General features: G+C 42.3%; 1 protein-coding gene across 11 annotated transcripts in view; it reads left to right on the top strand.

The window, feature by feature from the left end:
• MTMR3 (myotubularin related protein 3) overlaps window positions 1–13,149 on the top strand; it is a 1,591,444-nt gene that overhangs the window by 270,915 nt on the left and 1,307,380 nt on the right. For all 11 annotated transcript variants that reach the window (XM_086943220.1, XM_086943217.1, XM_086943214.1 and 8 more), the window contains one exon: window positions 11,846–11,896. The gene's annotated coding sequence lies outside the window, so the exon portion shown is untranslated. The remainder of the gene's footprint in view (window positions 1–11,845; window positions 11,897–13,149) is intronic.

The raw sequence follows: 13,149 nt of genomic DNA, 5'->3' as shown, positions 1-13,149 counted from the left end.
CTCAAAAAAACATAAACATGCTTGTGTGCTCGGGGATGTGCAGGTACACATGGGAGGATTGACTAGCAGTAGGCAAGGAGTGGGAATGCACTACCCCCGGTTGTGTTATGGGGACGTTGGTTAAGTGCTACGTTGTTCCCCGCCTCCCAACCCAGCCCGATAACCTCTCCCGTACCTGCTTTAGCCACACTCCTCCCTTCGGAGTGTGGCACGGGGATTCACGGGACCGTTGACCTCCTGGCTCTCCTCCCTCGCTACAGGAACGGTGCTCCTCGCTCGTCTCTCCGCTTTCGTTCTCCTCGTCTCTCCGGCGCCCACCTTCTCTCGGGGTGATGTCACACGCCATCCCTTGTTCTTCCGGGCATTTCTCCAATCGCACTATGCTGACGTCACGGATGGGCGTACTTTCTTCTCCCGACGGCGGCCAGTTAAAGGAACAGTCCTCGTTCCTATCGAAGTACGATTCGGCTGACCAGGGTGTCCACTCGTCCTGAGGGGAAGGATTGGAAATATTTTCAGTGACCCACCATTCATTTGGGGTCCCTACATCCTCCCTATGCTCCGTGTCACAGGAGTGTAGTAGTAGTAGTAGGGAGTGTAGTAGTAGGGAGTGTAGTAGTAGGGAGTGTAGTAGTAGGGAGTGTAGTAGTAGGGAGTGTAGTAGTAGGGAGTGTAGTAGTAGGGTGAGTATCAGAGTGTGAGTAGTAGGGAGAGAGTAGTAGGGAGTGAGTATTAGAGAGTAGTGGAGAATATTCCAAAGTTTGGCACAGCACCACTTGCACAACAAGTCCAATCAAATCATATCACTTAGAGTCCTTATTGAAGCGCTGAATCTTGGTGTATATTCAAATGCTTTTATTTTCCTTAAGTTTATGTACCACAGCCAGCCGACGCGTTTCATTCTGTACAACAGAACTTCTTCAGGGCGTTCTTATTTCCTTCAAGTTATGTCGGTATCCTGTTGTCATATAACTAGGTATTTCTTCCAAATGTTAGACGAGCCGTAAGTACATTCTTATTCAAAGTGACTAGGTATCAATTTTACCCACACAATTCGGGCAGACTTGAGTAGTTTATAGCATCCTCAAAGCCAGTCTTTCAAAAATGTCAAAGTATAGGACATGATAATCCAAATGTTTCTCAAGAAAAGTCATTTTAAATCATTCGGGCGCGCGAGTTATAGGGAGTACAACTAACTATAACGGGGGAATTTCAATGGCTTTGTATCAGTAAAATGTCCAGCTAACTATAACTGGTGTGAAACCTATGTTTTTTCAGTGAATTTAATAGGTTTTTTAAATGCTAATCCCTAACTATTATAACTGGGGTGAAACCTATGGTTTTTTCAGTGAATTTAATAGGTTTTTTAAATGCTAATTCCTAACTATAACTGGTGTAAAACCTATGTTTTTTTCAGTGAATAGATATATATATATATATATATATATATATATATATATATATATATATATATATATATATATATATATATATATATATATATATATATATATATATTTTATTTTTGATTTTTGCCCGGTCACGGTGAGCAGGGTTCACTCGGCACCATTCTGTCCCGAACACGTTGCCGAGTGAACCCTGCTCACCGCGACCCACGCCAATTACTCCGAGAGTCCGGACCTTGGACACACCAGACCATAGGTTCCCTGGCATTGTTTCCATGCCCATTCCGACCAGTCTCCACATCCTCACTCTACTACATTTAATTTTGGACTTTACCCGCACATACACACGCTCTTACGTCCCCACAGAGTTTCTTAAGCCCTGAAGAGTCACATGTTCACACGATGTGACGAAACACGTGTCGGCTTATATTCACGAATGTATTGATCAAGATTGAACTATAAATTTTCATCAGTAATCATTGGACTTTGAGTCTTATTTTTGCTAACACACGAACTTTACCTGAACTTTTGGTTTTCACATGAGAACCTTCCACACTTGACGTGTGTGTGCACAGGACCTGTGTTTTAGTTGTGTGAGTAGAGGATTTTTTCTCTGCCTTTTCAGGGGCTGTTTTGCTTGGGTTTGTTCCCCTGAACTGTTTGCACCGCTTAGCTCTTGTGAATTTGACTTCCAATTGTACTTGCTAGAGCGCCAATTCTTCCTGTCCTACACTCAAACCCAGCTCCTGTATTATACATCTCAATATGTTGACTAGTTCATACAATGATTTGTCCAAGCATTTCCATCGTATGTGCAGGATACTAATGACTTTTTAAACAAACTGAAAGACTGTACTTTGCAAAGTAACTAGCTTTTAATAGCGCTTGGTGTGACCTCACTTTATACAAGCATAAAACATTGTGATGGGTTGAATGCACTCAAACATTATTTGTCCAGATGACCAGATCAACAGAAACAACATAGTCAAATGCTAGCTGAAATGGTGGCATTCTGTTTGGACAATAATGTATTTATGTTTAATAACATGCTGTATAAGCAAGCCAGAGGTGTAGCCATGGGAGCCAGCTTCTTCCCCAGCTATGCATGTCTTCACATGGGCTGGTGGGAGGAGATGTCACTCAATGTGAAATACAAGAAACAGATACAGAACAACATCATTGTTTGGCTTTGCTACATCGATGATCTCTTTGTAATATGGAAGGGCACACAACAGGCAGCTCAGGAGTTTATCGACACCATCAATGAGAACACATTGAACATACACTTCACTGCCACAGTCAGTACAGATGGCTCTCTAGATATGCAGGTGTATATAAAGGACAACAGGATAGAAACAAAGCTTTATCGTAAGAAGACAGCAGGCAATGCGACCCTACATGCCAGCAGTGCACATCCAAGGCATTTAATCAATAGCATTTCCTATGGGGAAATGCTGAGACTCAAAAAAGTAAACAGCGACCCAGCCACTCTCGATCAGGCCAAAGTGGAAAGTAAGAGAAGATACCTGGAAAGAGGTTATTCATCTAAAATCATAGACTGTGCCTTTGCTAAATCCATGACAGTAGAATGTTCAGATTTGATTCAGGGCAAACACAAAAGAGTAATCACTGAGATAGAACAACCTGCCAATCCCTTTGCTACCTAAACAACAAGAGCTGAGGATACTTATGGAATTTAGCAAGCAACACAAGGAAATACCCAACATCATAAAGCACAATTGGCCTTTGGTATTAGATGACCTTATTATAGCAACTTCATTACCCAGCAGCATTTCAATCACCCGCAGCAGGGCACCATCGATGAGAGACAAACTGGTCAAAACGGATAATAGAAAGCTGTAGCTGGTTATCAAAACATAAAGGGTTTTTCAAATGCAAAGCATGTCAACAGGGGTCAATACAACAACATACACCACCCCTTTTAACCGCAAGAAACAGAAGATCGACAAACTTCTAACGTGCAAAACCTAATTTGTAGTGTATTTCCTGGTATATCCGTGCGGCTTACAATACATTGGGAGCACAAAACTCCAAGCCCACAAACACATTTTACAGCATATGCGAGCCATTAACAACCAGGACAACACATACCCCGTTGCCAGACACTTCAGGGACTGTCACAACCCTAAAAGCGAGGATTTCAAATATTTCCTCATAGACTCAGTACCTGCAAGTAGTCGAGGAGGCAACAGGGAGGAACAATTACACAAGTTAGAAACCAGGTATATTTTAGAAATGGATTCGAAACAGCCAGGGGGGCTGAATGTCACAGACGATGTATACACCAGCATCTAGTTAAGCACAGCAACAATGAAAGAGAGGAAATGGGTATCACCGCTGCTATAGGATCTATATTATAAAATACAAAGAATTTTTAACTTTTGTACTTGATATTTTAAGCTATTTATATATTTATATATTTATAGAATTGGACTTATTCTATCCATTGTACGAAATAGCCACTTTCTATTCTACTATAACCATTTTAGACAAACAGGTCATTTAGATGCCAATAGACTTTGACAAATAAAAATAAAATAGAACTGACCCACTGTCTTGTAAAGAAAAACTTTGTGGTTTCCCAGGGTATTGAAGCTGTCACTACAAGCAGAACCCAGTTGGTATGCAACTTTAATACTTAATATAAGTTTGTTTAAATTTCAATAAGTCTAACATGAGGTTTGATCTTTGCTGACAAGCGGACAATGACTAACTGAGGTAAACCCTAGTATTCCACATCCGCGCTCAGCACAACGGCACAACTTTTTAATATTTATGCACATTTTGCACTAAGCCCTTTTTTGACAGTCACGACTATTTGAAAGTTTGATGTAATAAGTTTGTATGTCATGGTTTTCTGCAATTTGCACATAGGTAAAAATTATTACAATTACATCTATATTGCTTTGAGACGGTAATTAAGGCAGCCACATGAGTATGGGCGATATGTGTGCTTCTGTGGTACAGCACTATACTAATCTTTCACTATTAAATAGAATATTGGCATGAGCAACATAATCAAATCTACATTTATGTACCTAATTTTCTACTCTTGTTTGACATGTAATTTGCGTTTTTTTATAAACCTTGGACGTATACTGCTGTCAATTTTTTTTCACAACTGTGTTTGATTGATTAGGCATAGCATAGTTACAGGTCTCCACAATCAGAAGGACACTGTCAAATGGCAAATACATATCAAGATATACACAAAGCCTAATCGCTCAAATCGCCCCCCACTCGCGCCCCCTCTCCCCTCCTACTACCCAATGCCCCAACTACCCGCCCCTTATCCCACCCCTACCCAATGCACGTGATCATCTTCAGCAGCAAAACATGAATATAGCACAGCAAATATAGAGTGCCCTTCTAGGCCCGAAGGTCCCTATCCGCATGCAGATCCTCCTCCAAGTCAATTGGGGGGGGTCCCAAGGTCAACCCTCTATAGTCTGCCCACTGCTTCCAGATCTTGTAGTGCTTCCGGGGGCATCCCCTGGCTTCAAACACCGATAACTCCAATCCCATGAGATAATCCAGGCCTGCTTTCCAGGCGCTCAGCGGAGGAGCCCGTTCACTCTTCCATGCCCTCGCCAGGTCCCGCTTGGCCACTACCAGACCTAACAACAGGAGGTGATGCTTGTATATGTTCCCTCCCACATTCTCCAGGATATGGTTCAGAACACGGCGGCCAGACTGATTCTGAATGCTCCCTCAAGAACATCTTCTAGACACCTGTTGAGAGAACTACACTGGCTTCCAATAAGCCAACGTGTCAAATTTAAGATCTGCTGTACTGTCCACAAATGCCTGTTTGGAAACGGCCCCAACTACTTAACCCAAAAACTACAGCCTTACAAACCGGACCGAGATCTGCGGTCAAGCAATCAATACCTGCTTAAACCCCCTTTTATCAAAAAGACCAGACAAGGTGGCCGAGCCCTTTCTTCAGTGGGGCCGACTTTGTGGAACAACCTGCCCCTTAGCCTCAGACAGATCTCTAATCACTTATCATTCAGAAAAATGCTAAAAACTAACCTGTTCATGGAGGTATAACTAACTGCTGTCCCCCTCTGTAATCTCAGTTCATCTGCAATGACCCTGTTTTTCACCACCTTTGTGAGTAAAGCGCGGAGATATCCCGACCGGATCGATTCTTGCGCTATACAAGAAACTAAATAAATAAATAAATGCAGGAGACCTAACCTGGGCGTACGGGGAAGATCCCACCCCAGCACTTCTGACAGACAATCCCACACACCATTCCAGAATCGGGACAGGCCCAAACAGGACCATACTGTATGTAATAATGTACCCCTCTCAGTTCCACATCGCAGACACTCTGGAGTCACAATGAGTCCAGCCTTCCACAGTCTCTCTCTGGTGTAATAGGCCCTATGTAGGTATTTGAATTGTATGAACGGGAGTCGTACGGCTATGGCCGTCCCACGGGGGGACTCCAGGGCCTCCCTCCAGTCATCCTCGTCCAATGGACCAATGTCAGTTTCCCAGGAGTCTTTCTGCGGCAGTAGGGAAGAGGAGCAATGAGGGACCAGTGTTTGATATATCCTGGAAACTTTTTTATCCCCCAGATCTCCCATAAAGAGCTTGGCCTCCACTGGGCTAAAGTCGGGAAGCTGATCCAAACCAACTAGACTAGGCGTAAGCGCATGACGGAAATGTAGGTATTTAAAGAATTGGGTCCTGGGCATACTAAATTCAGAGCTAAGGTCTTGGAAGGACTGGAGTGTAACCCCAGTAAGGACATGCCCGAGCGATGATATTCCGATAGAGTCCCAACCACCAAACCCCGTCAGCGAGGCCAGTGCGGGGAGCTGTCCATTGTTCCACAGCGGGGTTTCCGCCGTCAGTCTGCCCCACCAGCCCATCCGGCGCAGCACCTGTCTCCAGATCACGAAGACCAATTGTGTGGCCTGCGGTAGTCTCCTCAGCGCGCGCTCTAGGGCGTATGCAGGGCCATTCCTATCGCCGTACCACCTACTGCTGTCAATTTTACTACCATTGTATTTATGAAGTATTTCACCAGGTCTATTTTAGTTTACCTTGAGAAACTACAAACTACAAAATTGGTATTAATTCTATTGCCATGACTGTTGCACTTTTGGGTAATTCATGTAAAGCACATTGTCACTTTAAAAATGTAAAAAAACATACCGCAGCGTTGTCATGTGATCAAGGCTCCTTGAGAGTTGAAACGCGTAATGGCGGCATCCAAATAAACAACTGAAAGAAACTGTATCTGTGGTAGGTGTCCATGGATCAATCTAGAGTAATGGCGGCAAGTGCAATATATATGTATGTACATAGGTGTGTGTGTATGTATATATATATATATATATATATATATATATATATATATATATCCTAGAGGTGAGCAAGGAAGTAACTTTACTGGCTCTGGTTTTGTAAGTGCCCTTTGCCTCCGCCACTACATCACCGTTGGGTTCGTCTGATATGAAAGGATATGAAAGGAATTTATATAGCGCACGGCCACTCCAAGGAGCATCATGGCGCTTTGACTCCATATCTGAAAGGATGGTAGAATTTACTGTTCTCAGCGCATTAAAAAAAGGGGGGGGGTTAAACAAGAGTTTTGCAGACTGAATCAGCTAGGCTATAAATCCAGGTTTTGAGGGATTTTCTGAAATTCTGTTCGGAGGTAATTGCTCGAGGTTGGTGAGGCAATTTGTTCCATGCCTTGGCACCTATAACTGCCAAGGTTTTTCCTCCTTTAGATACCAGTCTAAATTTTGTGACAGTCATCAGGTTGGCAGTTGCTGACCTGAGTTCTCGAGTGGGATGGTATCTATTGAATTTGTTGTACAGATTTCGTGGGCCCCGCTTGTGAAAGGCCCTAAAAGTAATCATAAGAACCTTAAACAGAATGCGTTTCTGGATGGGGAGCCAGTGGAGCGTATCTAGCGCGGCTGATGGCGAGGATTTTCTTGGCCATCTGAGGACCAGCCTCGCTGCCGAATTTTGTACCATCTGCAGTTTTTGTAGTGCAAACTTAGCCGCCCCTGCATAGAGACTGTTGCAGTAATCTATTCTGGATGTGATCAGCGCAATCGCAACAGTGTGACGGGCTGATAGGGGCAGAAGATCGAAAAGATTTCTGAGGCCCCTTATGATATTAAAGCCAAGGCCAGCAACTTCTCTAGCCTGTTGTTTAAACGAAATGGTCTCGTAAAATTTTATTCCTAGATTACGTGCTGCCACGATGGTGTTTGGCGGGGCTTCTGCTTCTTTTGGCCAACAGGTATGCGGGGAGAAAAGGTTGTTTTTACCAAACGGTAGGATTTCTGTTTTGGCAGAATTACATTTGAGGTGGTTATTGTTCATCCAGGCGAAGGTCGCGTCAAACACTCTTTCAGATCCAGTTTGGCTTTTTCTGAATCTTTATCCAAAACTAGAGCTAATTGAGTGTCGTCGGCATACGCTATGGTGCTGATGTTGAAGGATGAAATAAGATCGATCAGGGGGGCCATGTACAGATTAAATAAGGTAGGGCTCAAACTTGAGCCCTGAGGCACCCCTGACCCAACCATCTTCTCTTCAGAACAGAAATGGCCTAGCATGGTGATCTGTCTTCTGTGCATCAGAAAGTTTTTGAACCATTTTAACACGGTGCCCGCTATGCCTGCATTGACCAGGCGATGTAATAAAATATCATGGGACACTGTCAAACGCTGCAGATAGATCTAGGAGGATCAGGACTGCTCTCTTACCCATATCCAGTGCAGCTCTTATGGTCTCCGTGGTTGACAGAAGTGCAGATTCTGTAGAGTGATGAGCTCTAAAACCAGCTTGGTTTGTGTGAAGAATATTATTTTCCTCCAAGTATGCTGAAAGCTGCTTGTTGACAGAGGCTTCAGCAATTTTGCATAGTGCTGGGAGTGAAGAGATGGGCCGAAGGTTAGATAGATCTGAGGGGTCCCTTAAGGCTTTTTTCTGTAGTGGTCTAACCGCTGCGACTTTCCAGGATGCTGGAATCTCTCCTGTTTGGAGTGATGAATTAAGAATTGAATTGATCACCAGGTTGACCTCCTCTTTTATCGTTTTTAGCAGCGAAGGAGGACATGGATCAAACGGTGAACCGGACTTGATTTTAGAAATGGCTTGGGAAGATTCTTCCAGACTAATCATAGCAAAAGTATCCCAGTCTACTGGCTGAGACACTTTGTTCTGAGGGCTTTTTTCATCCTTATGAATGACTTGGGGGAAATCTTTAGTAAGATTTATTATTTTTTGTTCGAAGAACGTTGCTATTTCATTACAAAAAGTCTGAGAAGGCGGAATTTCCTGGGACAAAAATATTGGGTTTCTAAAACTGTTTACAATTTGGAAAATTTCCTTTTGCTTATTTTGTGAGGCTTCAATCAGATTTGTAAAATAAGTCGCTTTTACACGTTTGATTGACACGTGATAATTTCTCCTAGCCATTTTAAAAACTTCCTGGTCATCACTATTGTAGTGTCTACGCCATCTCCGCTCTAGTATTCTCACTTTTCGTAATGAGTCTTTTAATCCAATAGTAAACCAGGGAGCAGATATTTTCCCTTGTCTAGATTTCGGCTTTTGTTGTCCCCGAGAGATCATCCTATCCCCAATAGATCTCATCCACCCCTCATAGCTTTGATTATCAGGGATCACCTCCCCGTGCAGGGATGGTCTGCTCTCTTTCACCCAGCTGGTAAGGTCTGGGTGGTCTATAATTTTCGCCCAACGTGGGGTAGGCTTCTCTTTGCCCGACACAGCTTTCTTAGTCACCTTTTTTCCATCGTTGTAAGACTGAACGCGATGAATTTGTGATCAGTCCAGGTTAGAGTCAAAGGGGCTAAGACTGTTATGGTATTTAAATTTGAGCTGATGCAGTCTAAGATATGCCCAGCTTCATGTGTAGGGTCTGTTGTAAGTAGTGTCAGCCCCAAGACATGTATGATATCTTTGAAACACAGCACATTCACTAATGCTATCCAGATGAAGATTCAAGTCACCTAATATGGTAGAATTGGCAGCTTTAAGAGTTAAGTTCGTTAGAACTTCACCCATCCTTTCTAAAAAATGCGTTGCTTGACCTGGGGGGCGATATGTTAAAGCTCTGGAAAAAGTAATGGAGTCATGGGCCTGAAAACTAAAACCCAGACATTCAGCTCCTTTTATATCAGGTAATTTCGTAGTGGTACATTTGAGGGTGTCTCTGTGTATAATAGCCAACCCTCCTCCTCGCTGAGAGGGTCTGTCCAGTCTCTGTATAATGTAGCCAGGAGGCAAAGCCTGGACTAGATCAGGATTTGACCAATCTCTGAGCCATGTTTCTGTGACTAGGAGACAGTCCAGATCTTTTTCTGAGATAAGATCATATATATGAAGTGCATTCGTGCACATAGAGCGGGCATTACGGAGTCCCCCCGTGATAAACCTATGTATGATTTTCTTTGGCGGCCTTTGATAAGGTTGTAAGATTTGTTTGCAATCAAGACAGCAAGTGGGGCCTGTCCACTTATCAACATTAATGGTCTGATGGCAGTGCTTGGATGTAGAATTCAACGATAATATGTAGTCTTTAGATAGCTGACTTGTTCTAGGAATCTGGGCAGTAGTAGCAGCCCCCAGCCCGTCCTTGGCGCATCGGGCGCAGACGGGCTAGACTTAGGCTTGACTTTGGCGTGATATAGGCGCGCCCACTGCTTGCGTCCGCTGCGCGACGAGGTGGCCATCTACCTTTAAAGTCTCTTCTGCAGCGCTAGAGCGCTGGGACTTGTAGTTCCTCAGCAAAAATCGTGAGGAAAACTGATCAAGCGTCTCCGGCCACAGCACCTAATCGTCTGTGTTAGCTCTGAGGAGATCGTGCAGGCAATGCGGTATTTTAGGCTTTGTCAGAAATCACATAAAATACAAAATACGGCGCAAATGAAGGGGGGTGATAAACTAACTAAAATATTTAAAAGTAACAAGCAAGCTATCACCCGGCTTCCGCCTCAGGTGCACAGTTTATTTAATTAAATGAGCAGACAAGTAAAGTTTCACCCGGCATACGCCTCAGGTGAGCATGGAGTCTGCACATTTATGGAGCGGGTGTGGTGAAGTTAAATGTTTCTCTGAGTGTTCATTGAGCTATTCGTTCTAAATCTGATTGTGTTGAAACTTTAGCAGTAGTATTACGAAATCTAGATAAATTCCATGAATAATAGATTATCACATACAGAAACATGTGCTTCCTAGCCTGTAGCATCGTTGGTTGCAATCAGAGAGGCAAGTAAGAGGCCATACACTCCACTCTCTATTTGGAAGTGTGAGTATCTCAGTTTACTGATTCACCCTCACCTACATTTTACGGACAGATAAACATGACCGTTTTTTTTTTAAGTAAGCGCTTATGAACATTTAAAAGTTTAGAAAATATGGCCTTTGTGCAGGCATATCTGTGTTGATTGAAAATGCAGTGTGATTGAATTTGCCTAGGTTTTTGTAAACATTGATTAGAGTGATCGTAAATGGACAGGATGGGACAAACACGTAGTTCCATTTGTAATCTTCGAGTATGTTACCTTTCTATTATGGTGGGTGCAGAGACCCATTTAATTCGTCGTGTGTTGCAGGTATTTCCATAGTCTGTAAGGACCCCTATGCTTCTTAAAATTATGTTGGATCAGTAGTTAAGGGCGCCTCTTCAAATATGATAAAGCATTGTCCAAAGAAAGCATACTTGCTTCTGTGGCAGGGAAAATAACTATTAATCGCCTGTCTATAGAATAAAAACCCACTTTTAGGGCTGCGGATGTAATGGGCATTTAAGCAATTTTCAGCTTGTTTTACCCCTAGAGCAATCTCATTCCAAGAAGTATTTGCTCGGATCTGCCGCCCCCTCCCCTCTTATTTGTCACCTTTTTCACATCCTTTCGTTTTTGTGTGTGCGATAACTATGCTTTAAATAATACACTTTCTGTGAATCTCATTTGAGTAGTATGGTCTTCATTGCCAAGACTTGTTAACCCAAGTCTACAAAAACATGAATAAGTAGGGAAAATAGCTATTAAGTTATGTGGCACAAAACTATTGTATTAGCTTCTGATGATTTAAGCTTTTATGTTGAACCCCTTTGATTACTGAGGGATATTATCTCTTAAATACTGAACATTTTTGTTTCACTTTTTCTCATCTAACACCCAATAGCTTCTTTTTTAAAATAAAAAGAAAAGATGTGAACATTATTATTTTGCATTATTAGATAAGATTGTAAAAGTGCTGAGTTTGTGGGTTTCTGTTGATGCCTTCTCAATAAATGTCCAATATGGTGACTGTAAGCTCACACTAACTTTTTAATATGTTCTCTTTGTGCAGTTATCATAAGTAAATGCTGAAAATCCTAATTTTTCCTTCTGATCTTTCTGTTACAGATGGAGTTGAACCTAACTGTATTTCCCGACATTATATCGTTTTTGTAACAGGTACTGTTAAACGTTTGGGTTTTCTGCTTGCCTACAGAAAAAAGATAGTGGGAACATGTGGTTACCTAGAAAGCGTGGACGTTTAATGTAGCAAATTGTAATTCAGTGACTTCTGCCTTGTACTTTACAAAACCAGTATCCAGAATGATTTGAATACACTCGAAGGCCAATAAAACAAGATTGCCTCAGGAAATCTCACAACGTAAAGAATCAGTGAATGATATAGGTTTTTCAAATGGTGTCCTCTAGCACTACGTTTGTTAATTCAGCATTATATTTTTAATCGGACAAATCTAAACCTAAGTCGAGTGGCACCTAACCCACCAAACCAGTTACTCATCCCAGCAGGTTTAGATGGAATGCAACCGGCAGCTCGAAAGTTGGCTCAGGCTATTAAGACCTGGCACGTATGCTGTTAACAAGCAACTGTTTATCTCGAAAGTGCTGGTTTCCTTTAGAAACATTCTGCTTTTAAAAGTTGCAGTACAGTGCTCATTTGAGAACACTGTGTGAAGTTGTTTTTCAGTTGATGTTCCCCACCTTTTGGACATATCAATTAGGAATAGCAAACACCACAAATGGAGGTGCAGATTTTAGCACCATTAAGCGCTGTTTTTTTCATCATGAAGGTTGAAAGCCTACGCCGATCTGTCAATTATTTCCCATGAAAATTTCTCTTCATTGCATGCATATATATGTAGTGGGGGAATCAACAGTGATTCATTTCACTAGATATGTTTCAGAGTGATGGAGCCTTTATACTCCCCAAAAGTTGTGTGAGTGTATCCCCCGCTGTGTGAGTTTCCTCTGGAAAGAAGAGAGGAAATAGAGGTGAAGAAGAAGGGATATGAAGTGTTTGGAAGGGAAACAATGAAGGAAGAATAAAGTAGGAGACAGGGATGCGATTTAATGTAGTGAGAAGGCGGGAAACAGGAGACTAGAGGAATGGGACCTGGAAGGAGCAGAGCAATGAAGAAAACAGATGAAGAGGAAGGAAGGAAGTAGGTTAAGGAATAAAATAAGGGAAGCAGTTCTTAACGAACGAAGGGAACGACGATAAAAGGTCATAAAAAATGTTATGAAGTAGTGCCTAATTGGATACTTTAAAAAAAAAATTGAAGGTTTTGTAAAAGAAGGATGAGCGCATATCAATGCACACATTACATTTCGAAAGAAACCGATATTGGCATTGTACATTATCACATTGCATACCTGTGCACATTGTGTCTCAGAAATAAGTGTCAGCATCATGC

The sequence above is a fragment of the Lissotriton vulgaris genome, chromosome 11 (assembly GCF_964263255.1).
Source record: "Lissotriton vulgaris chromosome 11, aLisVul1.2, whole genome shotgun sequence".
NCBI lineage: Eukaryota > Metazoa > Chordata > Amphibia > Caudata > Salamandridae > Lissotriton > Lissotriton vulgaris.
Note: the sequence above shows the minus strand (reverse complement) of the source record. Positions and strands in the feature narration are given on the sequence as shown.